Source organism: Cyprinodon tularosa, unplaced genomic scaffold (assembly GCF_016077235.1).
Source record: "Cyprinodon tularosa strain WSP-4 unplaced genomic scaffold, ASM1607723v1 ctg326, whole genome shotgun sequence".
NCBI classification, from domain to species: domain Eukaryota; kingdom Metazoa; phylum Chordata; class Actinopteri; order Cyprinodontiformes; family Cyprinodontidae; genus Cyprinodon; species Cyprinodon tularosa.
The window spans coordinates 929,819-949,014 of NW_024039037.1; the positions used below are offsets into that span (position 1 = coordinate 929,819).

General features: G+C 37.6%; 1 protein-coding gene across 1 annotated transcript in view; it reads left to right on the plus strand.

Annotated features, from left to right (window-relative positions):
* Positions 1–19,196, plus strand: part of igsf3 (immunoglobulin superfamily, member 3) — a 114,984-nt gene that overhangs the window by 14,061 nt on the left and 81,727 nt on the right. The gene's annotated exons all lie outside the window — the stretch shown is intronic.

A 19,196-nucleotide genomic window follows, 5' to 3' on the forward strand; every position in this document is an offset into this window, starting at 1 on the left:
ATTGCTGATTAGTGACCTTGCTGTTTTGCTTTTGAAAGCAGAACAATAGAAGTCCACCAAGTTGATATTAGCTGAATAATTAATTGAACTTTTTTGTACCACAACAGACGTGCTGGGTGTTGCTTGCCAATAATGGCTTTAAAATATCGTTGCCTTGCTGCCTTTAGGGGCATATATCACATTTTTTTTTTTTACAACTTTTGCTTTTTCAGCTGTGTCCAGGTGCTCTCTAAAAGCAGTGGCTTTTAGATGAAACAAAGAGCACCCTACGGAGGGATTAATATAGCTCTGCTGTGATCCAGGTCTGCTTCTAAATGGCCACAGTGGCACATGACTACTTGTGACAAAACTGTTGTTTAAAACTCCAAACTTTTTGCAGCAGTTCAATAAACGACATCATTTACTCTTTGGTGCTTTTGTTACTCTTAAGCAAATGGAAATCAGCCCTCACAATTTTCCAAACACCAGAATACTTTATATAGGGAGCTAAGCAGCAATTTTGAAGGTGTCACTTGTCTCTACAGAATCCGTGCCTGTTTTACATCTGCAGGTTTAACAGTCCTAGCAATGTACCTGTATAGAAACAAAACAGAAACTCATGGGACGCGATCTGTCAAACCTTCCACCGTCTGAGGCATTCCAGGTTTTTTAAAGCATCATGTTGTTAAGCTTTACAAAGTCACTTCAGGCTGATGCTATACATGCTGCGGTTGACAGGGAATTCAAACAACAGACAAAGAGACAAAAAAATTGTGTTTTGACTAATGTTAAATAAAATAAGGCATTTTAACCACCTGGTTTATGCTAATAAACAAAAGCAGGAATTGCCTGGTTGGGTTGTTTTGACCTTATCCCTACGTCCTCCCTACTCGTGTTTATTTCTACAGAGCTAATTCAAATTTTCTGAACACAAGATAGTTTTGGTAAAATTGCTATCTATATATATTTTTTCTGTGTACCCAATTAGTGGTCATACATCCATGAAACAATTAATTTTAAATGACAGTTGATAATGGAAAACAACAAAAACGTCCCGTTAAAAAAGAAACAATGCAGAGAGATTGTAATTAATTGATTTTTCATACTCTAAAATGCCAAACGTATCTGTAGTTTAGTAAGTCTAGCAATCCTCATTCATGCAGCTGGTAAAACCTCTGGTGTCTCAATCAAATTCTTCTGATCTCATAAAAGGATTTTATTTTTATTTTTTTGGCGTGAAACGATCTTACTGGTGACCTGTCCAGGGTGTACCACAGCTTTCACTGATAGACTGCTCAAGCTACAGTAGGCACCAGCCCCACCATAATCCTGATGGATTAAGTGGGAGAAGTTGGTTGGATGAATAGTGGAATCTTGAAAACTTAATGTAACTATTAAAAAAAAAATCATGCTACAAGCTGATATGTGCCTGTATAATGCATGTGGTTTAGAACACTGAAGTAAACAAATCTATGTTGGACAAGAAATCTTTCTACTGATAATAGCCTGCATAAAAATTACAAATCCATTTTTGTCTTATGTGTATATCAAGCTCCCAGAAAGCCTGTCTGTCTTATCTAAGATCCAGAGTCACTGAAAAAAATCCCATTGAGCCACAGAGGTGCGCATCTTAACTAGCAAGCTGCTGCTTCTTCACTAGTTTTTTAATTGTTAATTGACAATATGATGAGTATAGAGCTGATTTGAATCATGCTTTTTATATTTAAATAAAATTTATTAGACAAGATGTTTCTCTAGCTGTGCCACATTTAACTTTGTTGCAGCATCTGAGTTTCAGCTCTGCCTAGACTCTCCCTGTTGACTTTTGCTGCAATGCTCCAAAGCTAAACAGCAGTCATGCAAGGAATTTTTTACTGAGTTCCAGAATAAGCTTGTACTCTTTGTTGTACTTTGAAATATCTCCATGTTGATAGGTAGCAACCTGTGGTATTTTGGAAATGTAAACTTTGCAAGATGAACAAGAGAAGACCTAATGAATGTTGATTGAAAATTGTGGGCAGGTTCTTATTTGAATGGATCTGAGAGCCTTTTCAGTGTTTATTAAATCAGATTCCATTGGCTGCCTTTTTTTCTGTGGTGAAATGGGAAGGCAAAACAGCTGGGTTTGTAGGAGGTAGGAGGAATAGACAGCTGTTGAGCTAAAAAGAATAGATTATAATTTGGCCTTTGCTATTGATATAATAGAAAAGTGTTGCCAGGATGAGAATAAAAAAGGAGAGAATGTGTATCAGCCAGAGATGAAAACAAATACTTAATTTACAATTAGATGACAATGTATGTCTTACTTTTAAAATCGATCAACTTACTATCAATTCAATAGTTCATAACTTGCATCCCTTGTATGCGGTCAGATTGGAAATAAAATGACATGTGGGTAAGTGGCAGTGCCCCTTTTATTACACTATATAGAAATGGTTAGGTTTTAGAACAATCCAAACAGTGACCTGAGTTAACTGCTGACTTGGCGCTAAGAACTCACCCCTTTCTTCAATTCTGGCCTCAACAGCTGTTATGAGCAATGGTGCAGGTGGGGTTATGACTGTTGTGGCCCAGGGGAGCCATAAATCAGAACTAGTTAGCATAGTGAGAGCAAAAGAGAGTATAACCCAGGTGGAAGTCACAGTGGGATTACAATTTCAGACATACATTAGAGGTCAGGGTTTGAGTTACAGAATATAAGTACTTGGCTTGTACCAGTTTGCAGTAAGTCTTTGCTTATTAGAAAAACATTCCTCCTGTTTTGTTTTGTCTTTTCTTTTTTTTGTCTAAGCCTTTTGTGTCTATGAACTGAAACTGCATGGACAAAAATGTATGCTTTATTTGGTTTTGGCTAAGCTGAAGTCCATATATCCATTAAGCGACATATATGGACTTCACTCAAAGCCTCACACAACATTAAAGCAAAAAAAATAATGAAAGCTTATCTTTTCTAGGCATGAGGAAAGTCTGCCCCACTTATATACCCACTGTGAGTTTTTAAATGGGGTGAACGTAGTTAGTTTATCTTGCAATTCAGGGATTTGACTTTGTATTTTACCCAAGGCAGATATGTTTTACTTTTCTACCGTCTCTCTCTTCCTGCCAGACTCATATTGCTGCCAAATTGCTGCGTCTATGCTAGCAAAAATACAGGAGTCTATTGAGTTTAGAGCTATGCGAGCTGAGTTGCAGAAAATCGTGTGCAGTCTGACCAGCTCCATGCATTTTCAATGAGCTCTAAGTGCCACAACCTCATATGATCTTGATTTTTGTCGGATCGGGTGCTAAATCATGCTGGTGTGTTCAGGCCTTAATAGAATATCACCAGGATTTCACCAGAATATTAATGTACTTCTGTATACTTGTGGTTTCTGAGTGATAACTTTTTGAGGTGGAGAAATGTTAGATAAAAGGGATTGTGATTACAAAAATCTTATATGTCCACATTTATGTGTAAAGGTTTTGCAGACAGTAGCCGGGTAAAGATCTTTATCTTTATATCATCTGCATATTGTGTAAAGCTAAGAGACAGAAAAAAATCCTTAAGTGCTCACTTTTTCTGTTAAAGGAAAGCTTTGAGAGTAGTTGGCCACTGCTTAACTAATTCATATAGTGTTCCAATGATGATTAGATGTTATTAAATACAGTAATAGGTTAAACCTGAAGTTCCAAGTTCATTTTTAGCAGGTATTAGTTAATTTAAAATTTTTTTACATGCTTTCATATTTATGAGGAGTCCTATTCATGTGATCTGCTTCCTGTCATCTGCTTCCATTCTTGTGATGCATGAAGTTCTCATCAGCGTAGGATATAACGATATATAAGGAGTGTAAACTACATCACCAAACATTCAATTAAACATGTTTAAGGTACTACACACTTGTTGATTTATCATTATAACAGAATGGGACACAACATAAATGTTTTTAATGGGGCTTCCTATGACAGAGCTGGCTTCTTTATCAAACGTCTCCTTCTCAGTGGTAGATAAGCTGGTGTTCCAAAAAACGACTTATAGAAGAGTTTTTTTTTTTTTTTTTTTTGGCACAACAGTGTTTACGAAAAAGGTCTGCACGATAGACCCTTACACATTTACAGACTAACATTCTCCTCAACAGGTAGAGTCTTTTCTGACCCTTTCTTCAAAGTTCACCAGTAATCAGACACCGGTAATTCAAAAAGTCCACTATCTGAACATCAGGATGCTCACTGGTGTCAGAATGGTTGGTCTGACATCAGTTTCCTCAGGAGATCCATAACCACCCCTTTGGTTTTTCCTGCACCACCACTCCTGTGTCCACTGTTTAAGACCTACTCACCTGTAAAGGAGCACACTATGCCAGAGTATTCAGAGAACCTTTGTGGATATAATTTGGTATGACTGTAGTTATGATTTGTTTTGGGGAAATCTCCAGTGTAGACGCAAAGTAGCTGCAGTTTCTTACAGAGCAACATTACTGTATCCCATACTGTAAAATACACAGCCCTGTGTCCAGTATCTGCTGGAGCAGATGATATCCACTCCTAACATCTACAGCAAGTCCAAGAACATGATCCTCATAATGCTATCAGGGTTCTCTAGGTGGGTCTAGGTGGGCTTTGACAAACAGTGATATATCTCCCTTATGAAAATGCTGTTGGATGCTGTGTTAAAAGTGTTTAACACTAGCAGAAGGTCACGCAGTTATTTGGATCTGATTGGGGATCTTAAACTGTCACATTTTATTGGCCAATTGGTCCAACATAAATTATAGCCGAATCAATTTGAAATGTATGTAACGGAACATTTTTCAAAGCAATTTAGAAGTGAAGAATATTTTAATTAAGATTTATCAACCCAATGAAAGAAGTGAGGAATAAATGGAAAATAGTAGGTATAACATGGAAGCACCAATTGGAGAAGGAAAAGAATTGATCAACAGCCTCCTGTAAGTCATATGAAATGTTGCAGAGCTTCTTTTCATCTGTGTGCACTTCATGCATATCTTTGAATGTGCTTTCAATTAAAAAGCTTGAAGCTATCAGAAGAGAGTGAGCACAATTATGCAATGTAAACATGATTTGGCAAAAGTTGGCTGACTTATAAAAAAAACAAAAAACAGAAAAAAAAAACAAAAAAAAAAACAGGGTAGCTGACTTGACATCATGTTAGGCCTAAAGGAGAGTGAAGAAAATATACTTAGACTTTGGTTGAAAATTCCTCAGACTGATGTGACCTCTCCTCACACTTTATGGTCACTGCTAGAAAGTTTTCTTAGACTTTTAGATGTGAAAGAAGATCCAGAACCATTAGAAACCATCAGAGAAAGATTGTGTAGCCCAGCACTGCATAAGGAAAACAAAGAAAGGTATCAAGGCTGATACCAGTTTGTTTTCCTTACGCAGTGCTGATCATGAATTTGGCTGAATAAACTACCGACTAGACTTTGGTTTTCTTCTTATATGGACCTTGATTTCAGTTTACTGATTTAGGCCCCGTCCACACGAAGACGAACCCTGGCCTAAACGCACAAATTTTTCACCAAACCAGCCTCTCATCCACACGAAGCCGGCGTTTCGGGGGTCTGTAAACGATCATTTTTTTATTCACCCTTCAGAGTGGGAAGATTCTGAAACGCCGTTTTCGCGTTTCCATGTTTACACCCTAACCGCATTTTTTTTTTTTTTACACGCATGCGTCATAGCGTCGCCTCTAAACACGCAAGCGCGACACATCACAACAACAATGGCGCCGTTGCTGCTAATGCTACTCACCCTGCTGTCGGGCTGGTCGGGCTTACAACAGAATCTTCTTCTTCTGGAATATCTCCAGGAAGAACAGAGCAATATCGACCACATAGTTCAGCACCTGAATTTGACTTAACCACGAAAATAGACCCGCAGGGCAACCATGTATAAATATTAGTGCGCATGCCCTACATTTCGTCGCTTATTTTTGCTTTGGCACCACAGCGCCACTTACAGGCCTGGCATACATTTTGCAGCGTTTTCATGCATTCGTGTGGACGCTCACATTTATTTTACGTCTCCGTCTTTACGGCAAACGTTTTGGAAAATATCAGCGTTTCGTGTTCGTTTTGACTTCGTGTGGACGGGGCCTTATTTGACAGTGGAAATGTAAATTAATAAGTATTGCTGTAAATCCACCACATTTTGCTGATTGTCCATTTTTCATCTGTTGTCCCGGGAAAAAAATGTGTCACACAAACGGGGTAATAAAATGACAAGACAAGGCTAAGCAGTTGTGTCCATGAAAATGAATGTAAGATTTAGACTAAAAATAAAGCTGAAGGTTATCATTGTTTTGTTTTAAATAGTTATATACCCAATATGTCAAAACAACGGCCCCTTTCCTAAAGATATTTTGTAATATTTTATTACTTTGTTTTATTGTTTTTTTATTATTGCAGGTCTGAGAAACAAATATTGTTCCATAATGTTTTTGACATGCCAAATGTGATCATATTTCTGACATACTGATCCTTAAATAGTAGCTAGATTACATAAACCATTTGAGGTTTTAACTGTTTATGTATGGTATAAATTGCGTAGTCATGTTACATTATACCGTAGTAATCCTGTCTCGGTAGACGTTGATACTGTGTACTCTGGTATGTTTGATGAAGGATTAATATGTTAAAACATAGACTGACCCTAATGGAAATTGCATGAAACCCACTAAGACGATAAACTAGGCATATCCTAGTTACCTAGGTAAAAAACATGAGTGCAAAAATCCAGCTTTACAGAAGAGAGATTTGAAATGTAAATTGCTATGTTTTGGCCCCTCTATCAATAAATGATCATAACCTACAACTTTACCAGATAGTTTTTTTTTTTATAGCATTTATGTTAATCTGAGTAAAGGGCATTTTTTTTTTGTGCCAGTGCTTTAGATTATACGTAAATAATATATGAAGTCAAAGCAAGGATCCTTTGAAGTGCAAAATTGCTGTGCAGTAAAGGCTAGTTTCATTATGTCTGTCAGAAATTGATTTAAGAAGCACTCGACCTGTTGTCAAATCTGAGATAAAGATGATGGTAAAAAGAATGAGGCAGTCTAAATTAGGGTTTGCTTTTAAAATTAAATTCCTATTTAACAAGTTTCTATAATGCATAGCTAATCAAGACAATTATTCAGAATCGGAGACCAAATAGTTGAATTAAATTAAAAGAACTGAGTTTAAAAAAGCATATTGGAATCTTTCAGTATACAGTAGGTTTATATAATTTGGAGAAAATAAAACAGATTTTTTTATTTATTTTGTTTTTTAAATTAATCATAACAATTGATTTAGTTGATTGTATATTGCCTTGTCCAGACTTAGGCCGCTGGATTACATAAAGGACCAAATGAATCTCTGAATATCACCCAGCTTAAGAAAGCTTGCAGTTCTTGTGCCATTCATAAGTTGTGTTTGTATAGCTTGACTTTTAAATTAAACTTGGGTGATGTATTGTATAAAGAATGCTTAAAGTTATTGAGGTGACTGTAAACACATGCTATAAAGCAAGGCAAAATAAAAAAATCTGCACAAAATCTGCAGAAACATAAGAGAATTTATTTAACTAAGTCTGCATTTCCAATATTTAAATGTTTTCTTTCAGATTTAATTTGATAGGATGACCGTTCCAGACTCTTAAGATATTTAGCCGAAGCTTTTTCCTTGGTTCTGTGGCTTGGTGTTCCTCAGTCAGAAATAAGCTCCAAAGCTGCAACCAAAGTTTCCAGGCAAATGGAGGTCAAAAGGTTTTGATTGTTCAGTCTGAGTGAGAGATGTGGAAATGTGTTGCTGTAAAAGGTTAAGTAGCCAAGAAGAAATACATTTTGCTTTTCTAAACTATACTATTTAGATTATAGAAAGACAAGGATTCTCAACAAACTACTTTTAAAGATGCTGGTGAAGATTCTCAGTCCAGGTCATAGTCATTCCAAAAAAAAAAAATAAAAACAATCACTGAACTTTGTTTACAAGTGGAAACAAAGGACATTCTTTTGAGGACCAGAATGTTCACATTTTGGACAAAGAAAATAGGTGGTTTTAAAGGGGTGTGAAGGAAGCCATCTATGTTCAGAAAGAAAAAACAACCTTAAACAGAGGGGGGGACTCAGGTTTCAGCTTTTAAAAACCCACAATGCAATAATAGAGTTAATCCGTTTCCGCTATCATCGCAGCCCCAACCCCTTTACAGGAGAGCGGAGGACCTTTAATGACTTTTAATGACACTTAGACGGGTATGCATCAATGCAGGCTACCAAAAGAACCCAAACAGCCCCCATTCCAAAGGGGTAACTCGTCCGCTTCAATTTGCATGTTTTCAAAGCAAAAACAAGGCTTTGCTGGGTTTCTGTATAAAACCTCAAATTCAACGCTATTTTTGCCATTTTGAATTCAAAAAGCTTCCTGAATGGGAAGCAAAACATCTTCAAACTTGGAAACAAAGTCCAGTAGATTGTTTTTTATTTTTTTTTGAAATACACTATATTGCCAAAAGTATTTGCTCACCCATCCAAATTATTGGAATCAGGTGTTCCAATCACTTCCATGGCCACAGGTGTATAAATTCAAGCACCTAGGCATGCAGACTGTTTTTACAAACATTTGTGAAAGAATGGGTCGCTCTCAGGAGCTCAGTGAATTCCAGCGTGGAACTGTGATAGGATGCCACCTGTGCAACAAATCCAGTCGTGAAATTTCCTCGCTCCTAAATATTCCACAGTCAACTGTCAGCTGTATTATAAGAAAATGGAAGTGTTTGGGAACGACAGCAACTCAGCCACGAAGTGGTAGGCCACGTAAACTGACGGAGCGGGGTCAGCGGATGCTGACGCGCATAGTGCGAAGAGGTCGCCAACTTTCTGCAGAGTCAATCACTACAGACCTCCAAACTTCATGTGGCCTTCAGATTAGCTCAAGAACAGTGCGCAGAGAGCTTCATGGAATGGGTTTCCATGGGCGAGCAGCTGCATCCAAGCCATACATCACCAAGTGCAATGCAAAGCGTCGGATGCGGTGGTGTAAAGCACGCCGCCACTGGACTCTAGAGCAGTGGAGACGCGTTCTCTGGAGTGACGAATCGCGCTTCTCCATCTGGCAATCTGATGGACGGGTCTGGGTTTGGCGGTTGCCAGGAGAACGGTACTTGTCTGACTGCATTGTGCCAAGTGTAAAGTTTGGTGGAGGGGGGATTATGGTGTGGGGTTGTTTTTCAGGAGCTGGGCTTGGCCCCTTAGTTCCAGTGAAAGGAACTCTGAATGCTTCAGCATACCAAGACATTTTGGACAATTCCATGCTCCCAACTTTGTGGGAACAGTTTGGAGCTGGCCCCTTCCTCTTCCAACATGACTGTGCACCAGTGCACAAAGCAAGGTCCATAAAGACATGGATGACAGAGTCTGGTGTGGATGAACTTGACTGGCCTGCACAGAGTCCTGACCTCAACCCGATAGAACACCTTTGGGATGAATTAGAGCGGAGACTGAGAGCCAGGCCTTCTCGTCCAACATCAGTGTGCGACCTCACAAATGCGCTTCTGGAAGAATGGTCAAAAATTCCCATAAACACACTCCTAAACCTTGTGGACAGCCTTCCCAGAAGAGTTGAAGCTGTTCTAGCTGCAAAGGGTGGACCGACGTCATATTGAACCCTATGGATTAGGAACGGGATGTCACTTAAGCTCATATGTGAGTCAAGGCAGGTGAGCAAATACTTTTGGCAATATAGTGTACTTTTAAAGATGAATATCTTTGCAGGTTATTGCATGCTGCATTTAAGGTTACCAATATTTAATGATGCTGATACTCAAAGAGTATGGTTATCCATGGCTTATTTAAAAAGTCTGCAGGATCGCTTATTTGGATATAAAAAATATGTTCTTATGTGTACGAAAATGAAATTTATTAAATTTAGATTAAACTTATGATAGGATAACGGTTGAAATGATGCAAAATATTCATATTTTGGAGATCCTGGGATGCTAAAGCATTTGATAAAGGTTATGCACACTACATCATCCTGAAACCGGTAAATACTAGTTTGTTGTGTATTTGCTAAGCTAATTGGGTTTCAGAATATTTACTGTAAGTTTGGTAATTTTTTTTTTGAGGCTCAACTAACAACCCAGATGGTCAAGGATGCATTATTGGCCTTTAACATAGTAAATTATGGTCATTTGACAAAGCCAATGACCTAATAGCTTGCTGATAATATTATTATTGACCAATTAATTACTGCTGCATAATTTGGAAAATACTGTTTTACAAAGTCATGACTGTGAAACACAGGTTGGTCACATGACCTCGATTCTCCTCCTAAATTATATCAAAGCGATCTAAATAATAAGTTACTATTTATGAAAGGAAGCAGAGTATCCCTCTATTGCAGGAACTTATGAATGCATTCTTATTAAAAAAAAAATATTCAAAATTAAGTTTTTGGGTAACAAATTCCTATTAAAAATGGCCTCTACTATTCAAATATTAGAAGAATACAAAAAAGAGACAATGGTTCTTTCCAAGAAATTGTGTCTATGCATTATTACTGTATCAATTGCATTTTTTTTCTGTTGCTTTATCACTATTCCGATCGGATAAGTTGAGATAATTTGCAAAAAGTTATGCTTTTGCTCAAGACGTTAATAAATTATTGGCAAGTTATCTCTATTCCATTTAAAATGGCTAAAATTATAAACTTCTTGGCAGGTAATATGTTGTCTTCAGGTATGACATTCCTGTCTGCTTCAGAGCCAGAAAGAGATAAAGAATACTCTGGTTTTATTTTTGAAAGGGAGAGTGCAGATATTTATTAAAGTAGCGTTGCAGTTTTCTCCGCCTTAAAGCAAATGTGAAATAAAAGATTACAGCAGTCTATAAGTTGTGATTCATCTTATGCCTTCTGATGTTTTTATTTCTTTTTTGACTTTCGAAAGATTTTAAAAGTACAAGAGTGAAACATTCTGCTGGCAAAAAAACACAAAAAAAGCATATGGATAATAATAAAAAATTTCCCTTTTGCCTTATCTAATATATATGTTGTGTTTATTTTTATACTATACAGTATATACAATCAACCCTAATCCTACATGTTCCAATTTAAAAGAGAGACAAAATTCTGACATACAATGATGACTGTTATACTCACTGCCTGTACAACTTGTACTCTGTTGCTTTTGCTCCGATTAGTGCTGCGTGGGAGTAATGGGCAGTTGTTGTAACTGTTTGTCAGCTGTTGAAATGACCAGACGGCCTGTCTTAGCAGCCGCTAATGGAAGTCCACCCTTAGTCTCTCTTTGTATCCGGACCTCTTCAAGTTGCACTCACTGTCACACCTGTTTCTCGAGTGACAGAGCTTTCAGCGACAAGTGTTTTTTTCTTAGCTGCTAATACTTTCATTTTCTCTCAATTTCAGACATTTGTCTGTAAAATATCTTTAAAAGATTCTATTTAATAGATTAGTCAGGGAGTAGGGGATTTTTTTGAAGAGTCTGAAGCTTGGAGCAGGGTCAGGGGTTGTTAATAACAGGCATGTTACAATGATTTTTACATTCTGACGCAGGTGGTGATTATCACTGCAGGAAGGACAAGGGCTGGAAAAGGAGAGAGAGTGCGAGAAAGGGAGAGAGAAGGAGGATGCATCCGGAATTGTAATGTTTGATGCTGTCCAGAGCCCCTCAAAAAGCCCAAACACTGTGAAAGGGAAAAGCTGGGAATTCTCATCAAGCCATTAGGAGGACATGATTTCCCAGAGCTATGTACAGACTCATTTTCATCCTCAAAAGACAATATGGGCATTTTCAGCCTCTTAGAGCACATTTTCCATCACTTGTACATTAGCGCAAGAACAAAATCTCTAGTCATGTCAGTATTGAAAGTACTTGAATTTTTTTTTTTTTCCTCTCTTTGAATGTTGACATTTCCTTTTTAATATAATCTTTCGCTCTTTACAGAATCTCTCTGTCTCTCATGGACTTCCTTCTCTCTAATAATGATATTAACAGGGTCAAATGCTTTTGTTTTCCTGAGGGCAGAGATATGAAGGGTGATATTGCAGAATTTTAAACCAGTGGTGGGGGGGGGGTCCTCTGATGTTCCAGTTAATTCTGTCTGAAATACATTCAGAATGTTCACAGTGTAAGTGAGTCCCATGCGCATATATATTCACTTAGTTTGGTGTGTTTTTAATAGTGTTTGGGACCCTGGAGGTAACTACTGGCCTTCTACTATTTCTCTCTCTCTAATTTTCCCAACAAAGAGTTTTTTTTATTTCTTTTTTTACACTTCTCATTGCTGCCTTGATTTTTACTAATCCTCACAGATATCCCTTTGCTTAAATTAGTACCCAGCTTTGGCAAAAAAAGGACATAGATTCCATCCATAAATGTTTTTTGTTACTGTTTTTTATTTAAGTGATGTTTTTAACCCTTTAACATCATATGCTTTAATTTTTATAATCCAACAGTGGGTCATTTTCTCAGTGCTTTTCTGAGTGGAGTTTATGTATTTTTTTCTATTCTTTAAAATCAAACTAAGTAAATCGTATCTAGGGTTGCAATTAATACAAATAGCTAGGTTTGAACCTTAAGGTAAATGTTGCTAAAAGTATAAGCAGATTAGCTGTACTGCATATTACGGTCTTATAACTTGGATTTTGCCCAAAGGAAATTCCTTCCCACCAGTCATCTACGTCTTTAGTGTGGTATACATGTTCTATTACAAATAGTGTAGAGGGACCTATAGATGCTGAGGTATGAAGTGAGCATTAGATTGGAGAAGGAAGGACATAAAAGAAACTTTAAATGTATACTACTCATTGTTTTTTTTTTTTACAGATATCCATTCCTCATGTTAACAGGGAATAGACAACGTTTTTCAAATGAGCCGCATGGATGGACATGGATGGGATATTCTTGTTGATGTTAATTGTTATACTGGTTCCAGATGACTGCAGGGTGTCTTTGTACAATGTTTTGGACAGTTTGGTGAATCTATGTCAAGAACAACCAAAATTCTGATGTGAAGGGGTCCCATTGTGTACCACAGTGGTGCACCTAATTAAGTGGAGAGTGAATGTATCCGTTTCTTCTCTTTGTATCGGTGGGACATTTAATTTTGTTGTTTGATGGGAGCTTGAAGTTGGAAATAGGAAATAGTGCCTTACCATGTGCATCCCATAAAATATCCAATCTGATTATGAAAATTTGATTGTCTATTTGACAATTCAGGATGTAACATGAATGGCCTAACCGCTGATGTGGGCCTGGCTCTCCTAATTACGTGCAGCTGCATGGTAGCTCAATATAATAAGAAGCCCTGTTTTGGGGGTTGAAGATCAGAACATTTTTTTTCTTTATTGCTTATTTTTTTTCTAATTCTTTTCAATATCTGCTTTGCTTAAACTTATTCAAAGAGTTTAAGATAAAGGTTACAAATAGGGATAATCTTTTATACAAAAGCATACAGACTAAGATCCATCCTTAGAAACAGAAATATAAAGCAAATAAAGAGATTAAAAACCAGTGCAATACTGAAAAAAATGAATTAGACAAAAAAGTTAAAGTTCCTTTACATCCCAATTGGAACTAAATACTGTGTAGCTTTTATTACTTTAATATTTCAGAAGTAGATTATGGGGGAGTGGGCCTAGTGGTTAGAGCAGTGCGCTTGTGCACTGAGAACGTTGCAAGTACCCGGTTCGATCCCCACAGCCTGCCCTCTCGGTCCCTGAGTAAGACCCTTTACCCCACACTGCTCCTCGGGTGCCGCACAATGTCACCCCACTGTTCCCCAAGGGGATGAGTTAAATACAGGGTCACTTTTTCCCCAGTGTGAGATTAATAAAGTTAAATTCAATTAATCAATTAAAATAAAACCAGTTCAGGTAAAATCAGGGCTGGAACTGAACATATTTCTGATATTTCTAGCTTGAAAAAGGCATAAATGAACCAGAGTCTTGTATCTTGTATCTGACTTGTCGACGCATATTGTACCAGTTGCAGTTTTTCATTTACTGGTTTTATTTAAGGATTTTTGCCATTTGCTACCATCTATTTTTCCTTTACAGAATATTTTACTGCTGAGAGGGAAATCAGTTTAGGAAGCTTAAACCCAAAAAGTTTACTCCGTCATTGATGTTAGTGCACATTTTTAGGTTTTTGATGTTTAAAGTTATAAAGAACTACAAAATACATTAAGTTAATAGAAATTCCTATAAAGCTATTTGAAAAGCTATGGTGTGTGTCAGTGAAGGAGCTCAGTTGGTGAATACTTAGGACATCCATATTAGCACATTTTACCTCTGCTGTGAGTTTCTTTAATATTATTTTCACCCCTGCTGTGTTTTTATTATACACCTTTCCAGGTGTATAATTATCACGTGTCATAGCGGCGAAAAGATGTCTGTGGAGCAGGCATGTTTCGCTGCTTTTTCCACTGAGAATAAGACACCGGCCACAAATGATTGGATTAGTGTTTAACCCCCACTTCCACTTAGCTTAATCCGCTTTGCAGCAATGTGTGTGTGTGTTTGTGTTTGCGAGTCTGAAATCATTTGCTCCCATTTCTCTTTATTCTAACTGATGAACAGAATGGACACTTTGTTTGTAGTCATTCACCATCATTTTCCTTTGGAATCATGATCTCTGCATCTAGTGAAGGTGTGTGGGAAGGAACTGGCAGAGATGAGATATGGGAATGGGGAAGCCCGGAGAAAGAGAGGGATACAGCAGGGCAGAAGAAAATGTATGGAGATGCAGTTGTGGCGGCATGAAAATGGAGATGAGCATTAATGAAAAAAAAAAAAAAAGATTTAGGTCTTCTTGAGCAAACACAGGCACCTGGAGATCAAGCTAGTGCAGTCAGAGGTGCGGAAGATTGTGGGGAGGTATCGGGCGCCAGGATTAATGTGCAAGAGTAGTGGAATAGAGAAATCAGTTGAAGGTCTGCAGGGTTCGATATGTCATTGTCATCTTTTCTAAACAGCCCGCAGAGCGATGGGCACTTTGAAGTTCCACAGAGCTGCTTAAATCCTGCCTGAAAGGATGCAGAGAACCGCGAGGAAAGGAAAAGAGACAGGAATGTGCAGAGAAAGAAACTGCAGGGGAAGGACAAGGGAAGGGATTGATGATGGATGAAAGACAGAGGAAGGGAAGTGAGAGTAATCAGAAGTAAGGTGACTCGTTTTAAGAGGGATGACAGGAGACAGGCAAGCGGAGGAAAAGCTCTTAATGCACCAACACTGTAAGGGATGAGTAATATTAGTCTTTTTTTTAAGTTGTATGACTAATACATTTCCTGCAGGTCTTAAAGAGGGACTGAAACATGAGAAGCAGTGATGTAGCATTATAGTCATGAGCTGGTCTGAGCTGGAAATGGGTAGATGTGGCATTGCCAGGTCAGCATGGAGCCAATACAGCCAATAGAGTCCTTTTTTAATTCATCCCACAACATTTACAGCCAGATTCCCTTTAGCTTTTAACTCTGCCAGTAAATACTGTTCAAGGTTTCCTCCTTCCGGAAGGATTTTAACTTCTAAATGAATTTCTTGCTGATGAAATATTCAGCATATGAATGCTTTAAAATGAATGTAATACACATCATGATTTGGAGAGGCTTGGTAGAATTTATCTTCTATACTTAATCTTATTATCCATTTCATCATTTTTCTAAACAATGTTCATTCTTTAAAAGAAGAGGGATCCAGAATAGATTATGTTTGACTTAAAATTCAAATAATAGACCCTCTTACAGTTTATATACACTACATTATATATGTATATTTTCATTTCAAATAGTATCTCCAGTTCAATTCTCTTTTTTTATGTCCTCAAGGGGGCTCTGTCTCAGCTTCTTTTCTCTGAAACAACAAATACTTAAATAAAACAGCCAAGTTTGTGCCTTTACATAAAAAACAGCAGAGGATTCTGTATTTGTTGGCAGTAGAATCATTCAAGACTGAAGAAAATATGGTGCATGTTGGTTGAAAACACGTATTAACAAAATTATTAGCGCCATTAGCTACTTATGTTGGATAAGCTCAAAGAGCTGCATGATATCAGAAAACTTGCAATAATGTTAGTAAACCTTGACTATACTATAATACGACATAAAATTATAAACACAGGCAAAAAAAAGTTAGGATCGTTCTGCTTTTGCTTCATAGCCATTGATATATATAAGCTGGACCTTGATTATTACCCCTTTACCTATAAAAGCACACTTATCTGGTGTTAGGCAAAATGTTAACAAAAATAGCATTACAAATGCATGAATGCATAGTACATACATGGTAAGCAAAAATCTACAGTGCATTTACACGTAACCTGGCTGTAGAACCCTATTAACTGTGCTGGAATTCCATTTCTAGAGCAGATCAGACTGATGTAAACCCATCCCAGATCCTGAAACAGACAGACCACAACTATCAGTTTATCCAGAACCTGGGGTAATTCAATTACAGTGTGAATGCTTGCCCTTCCTAAAAGCAGGAATAGTGGATAAGATGTTCAGTGCATTTGATTAAAATCAAAAGAGAAAACCTCTTCAGTAGAATAAAATCTGAAGGTTTGAAAATATGTTGTTGGGCTACTGTAAGTAGTGAGAGGGTGCAGGCACATAACTACAGTTGAACCCCAGAGCAACAGAAACCTTATGAAATGGACTTTCTTCCTGGGTGTTTATATATATATATATATATATAAACACTATATATATTAGGGGTGGAACGGTTCACAAAATCCAAGGAACCGGTGTTTATTGTTACACCGAAAAATAAAAACATTGATAAAAATTAATGAAAAAAATCCAAAAAAATGTATGAATTGTAATTATTTTTAATGATCCGCGGAAACCATGGATCATTTCCCCATGTTTTGCTGCTTTGAATTTAATCATCTCGTGCATGCCCTCTACGATTTCCCAAGTAAATCAGAGCGGAGCGGACGGGAGCCACAGCGGAGGCTGTAGGCTTTGCTTTGAGCAGGCGGTCTGGAGCGCAGCGGGGCGGAGCGCTGACGGAGTATGTGGGATTTCGGGGTTAGCATGACATTTTGGTCATGTTGCCGTTAGCATAAACAAAACTTGCACAATGCTTGCACACACATCGTAGGTCACTCTAAATGCAAAGTGGTCCCATACAGCAGACCTATAAAGTGCTGCTGGCGCCTCTTCCAACTCCTGTTCTTTCCCACTCGCCATACCCACACAATTCTCCACAACAGCTGATTTTTTTCTGCTACACCCGGCTATGCTGCTTCGCTTCTTCTTCTTCTTGTTTACTACTGGTGGTTGGCTTTGGTCGCAGTACCACCACCTTCTGCTCTGGAGTATACATGCTTCACCTATGAGGAAAAAGGAGCAGCGCATAAACCGAACGCAACACACGCGAATCGAACCGAACGGTTCAGATGGTTTTCATAAACCGTTCCATCCCTAATATAGATGTGATATAATATAAACATTTTTATATTCAATGAGATGGGGTTTCACTCAATATTTTCAAATCATACTTTCATGAAATCTTTTTTTTTTTAGCTTTCCCTTAAATTACATTAGTCTTGGAATCAAAGAATTAAAAGATTAGAGCTACATAAACAGGCATAGTCAGATTTTTTTCTCCACCAATGTCTGCTTTCTCTTCTCTTTTGTTTGCTTTTTGAAATTTAAAACAACATAGCTGCATTTTTCAGTGCAAATGGAAATACAGATACATGTTTTCCTCGCTTGGACACACATTACATGGTCGTAAATGGACATGAGTTAACAATGGTGAATGACACAAAGGAGTTTTAGGCAGAAGTGTGAGAGGGGCGAGGATGTAAACGTTAAAAAGCTGTCGTGGTGAATTATTAATACTGAGCTTTGGGCCCATAGACTTTGACTCAAACAGACTTTCTTTCTCTGTAACACACGTTCACACATCTGCACACACACAGTAAAACAGCTGCAATCCCCAGTTGCTTGTGCAGACATGAAACAGCGTGCTTGTCGCCTTGTCTAGATTTGGGGTATGTGTAAGTGCTCTGTTGTCTCCGGCCTCAGTGAGAGGGTTGTTTGTAGTTGCTCCCTGAATGGTGGTGTTATGTGCTAATTTGTGTGTGTGCGTTTTAGAGGATGAGTCAACCTTCACATTTGTTGTAAGCCTAAATATAGGTTACACAGAAGGGTAATAATCACTCTACAGAGGGGCTTTTTACACTACAAACTGTTTGTTTCTGCTCATTGGACATCCCCAGTCTTTAATACCTCTGTAAGGGTGGGAAGACTGTATCATTCAATATTACCAATGTTAAAAGATGTTGCCAATGTTTATTAATTAGATTTTTCATTGAAACAAGTTCTCTCTTTTAATTTTAAGTCAGCATGAAGTAATGTTTCAAATGTTAAACTGCCCAGTGAGAGAGGGAAGTCAGGAGATGAAGTTTGGAGACCTAGCAGACCAGTACCTTATGCAGAGATTTACAAACATACTATGAGCCAAATCTGTAGTTCACCTCAGTGGCAATTTATGTGTTTTTATTTAAAGTTTATTTAAGCAGGAAAAACATTGAGAATTGTTAATCAAATTCTCTCTGTTTGCAACTTTTGATGAAAGCAGATGAAAGAAGGAAATTCTTGAAACCTCTTGGATCAAGGACACTGCTCTCATTCAATTACCAAATCTTTGCCACGTACATAATGAAGATGACTGTTTATCTTGACAGAGGAATTGTCCTTACTAGATAAACTATTTGAGAAAAAGTTAGTTTTGACATGCAACAGGCAGGTATTATTAGGGTTTAACAGACTCTCGCATTATATTCCTAACCGATTGTTAATCTTGGATTGTATGTCCTGGCTGTGTGTAAGCTGCGAATAAGCCATAATAATTACAAACAGCTAGTTGTTTGTACTTGGCCCCTATTTGATTTTTGATCTGCATTATCTATCAGTATACATGTATGCACATTTATGAGGACAGTGAAGCATATACTCACTGATTCAGTGTTTGACTACAGGTAGGAAGGACATTGATTTTCAGTCATTTTCAAGCCTCTCTGTCTCCGAACCCTGACATTAACCCTAAACAAAACCATTACCATTGCATACAGTAGTGCAGTGATGCAATCCTGACCTGAGCAGAGTCCAACTGTACATATTTGTAGAATAGTGCTTTCTATTAGTGATGGGGAAAATTACATTTCTAAACTTAATTATTTTATGTTGAAAATAATATTTCATTTTA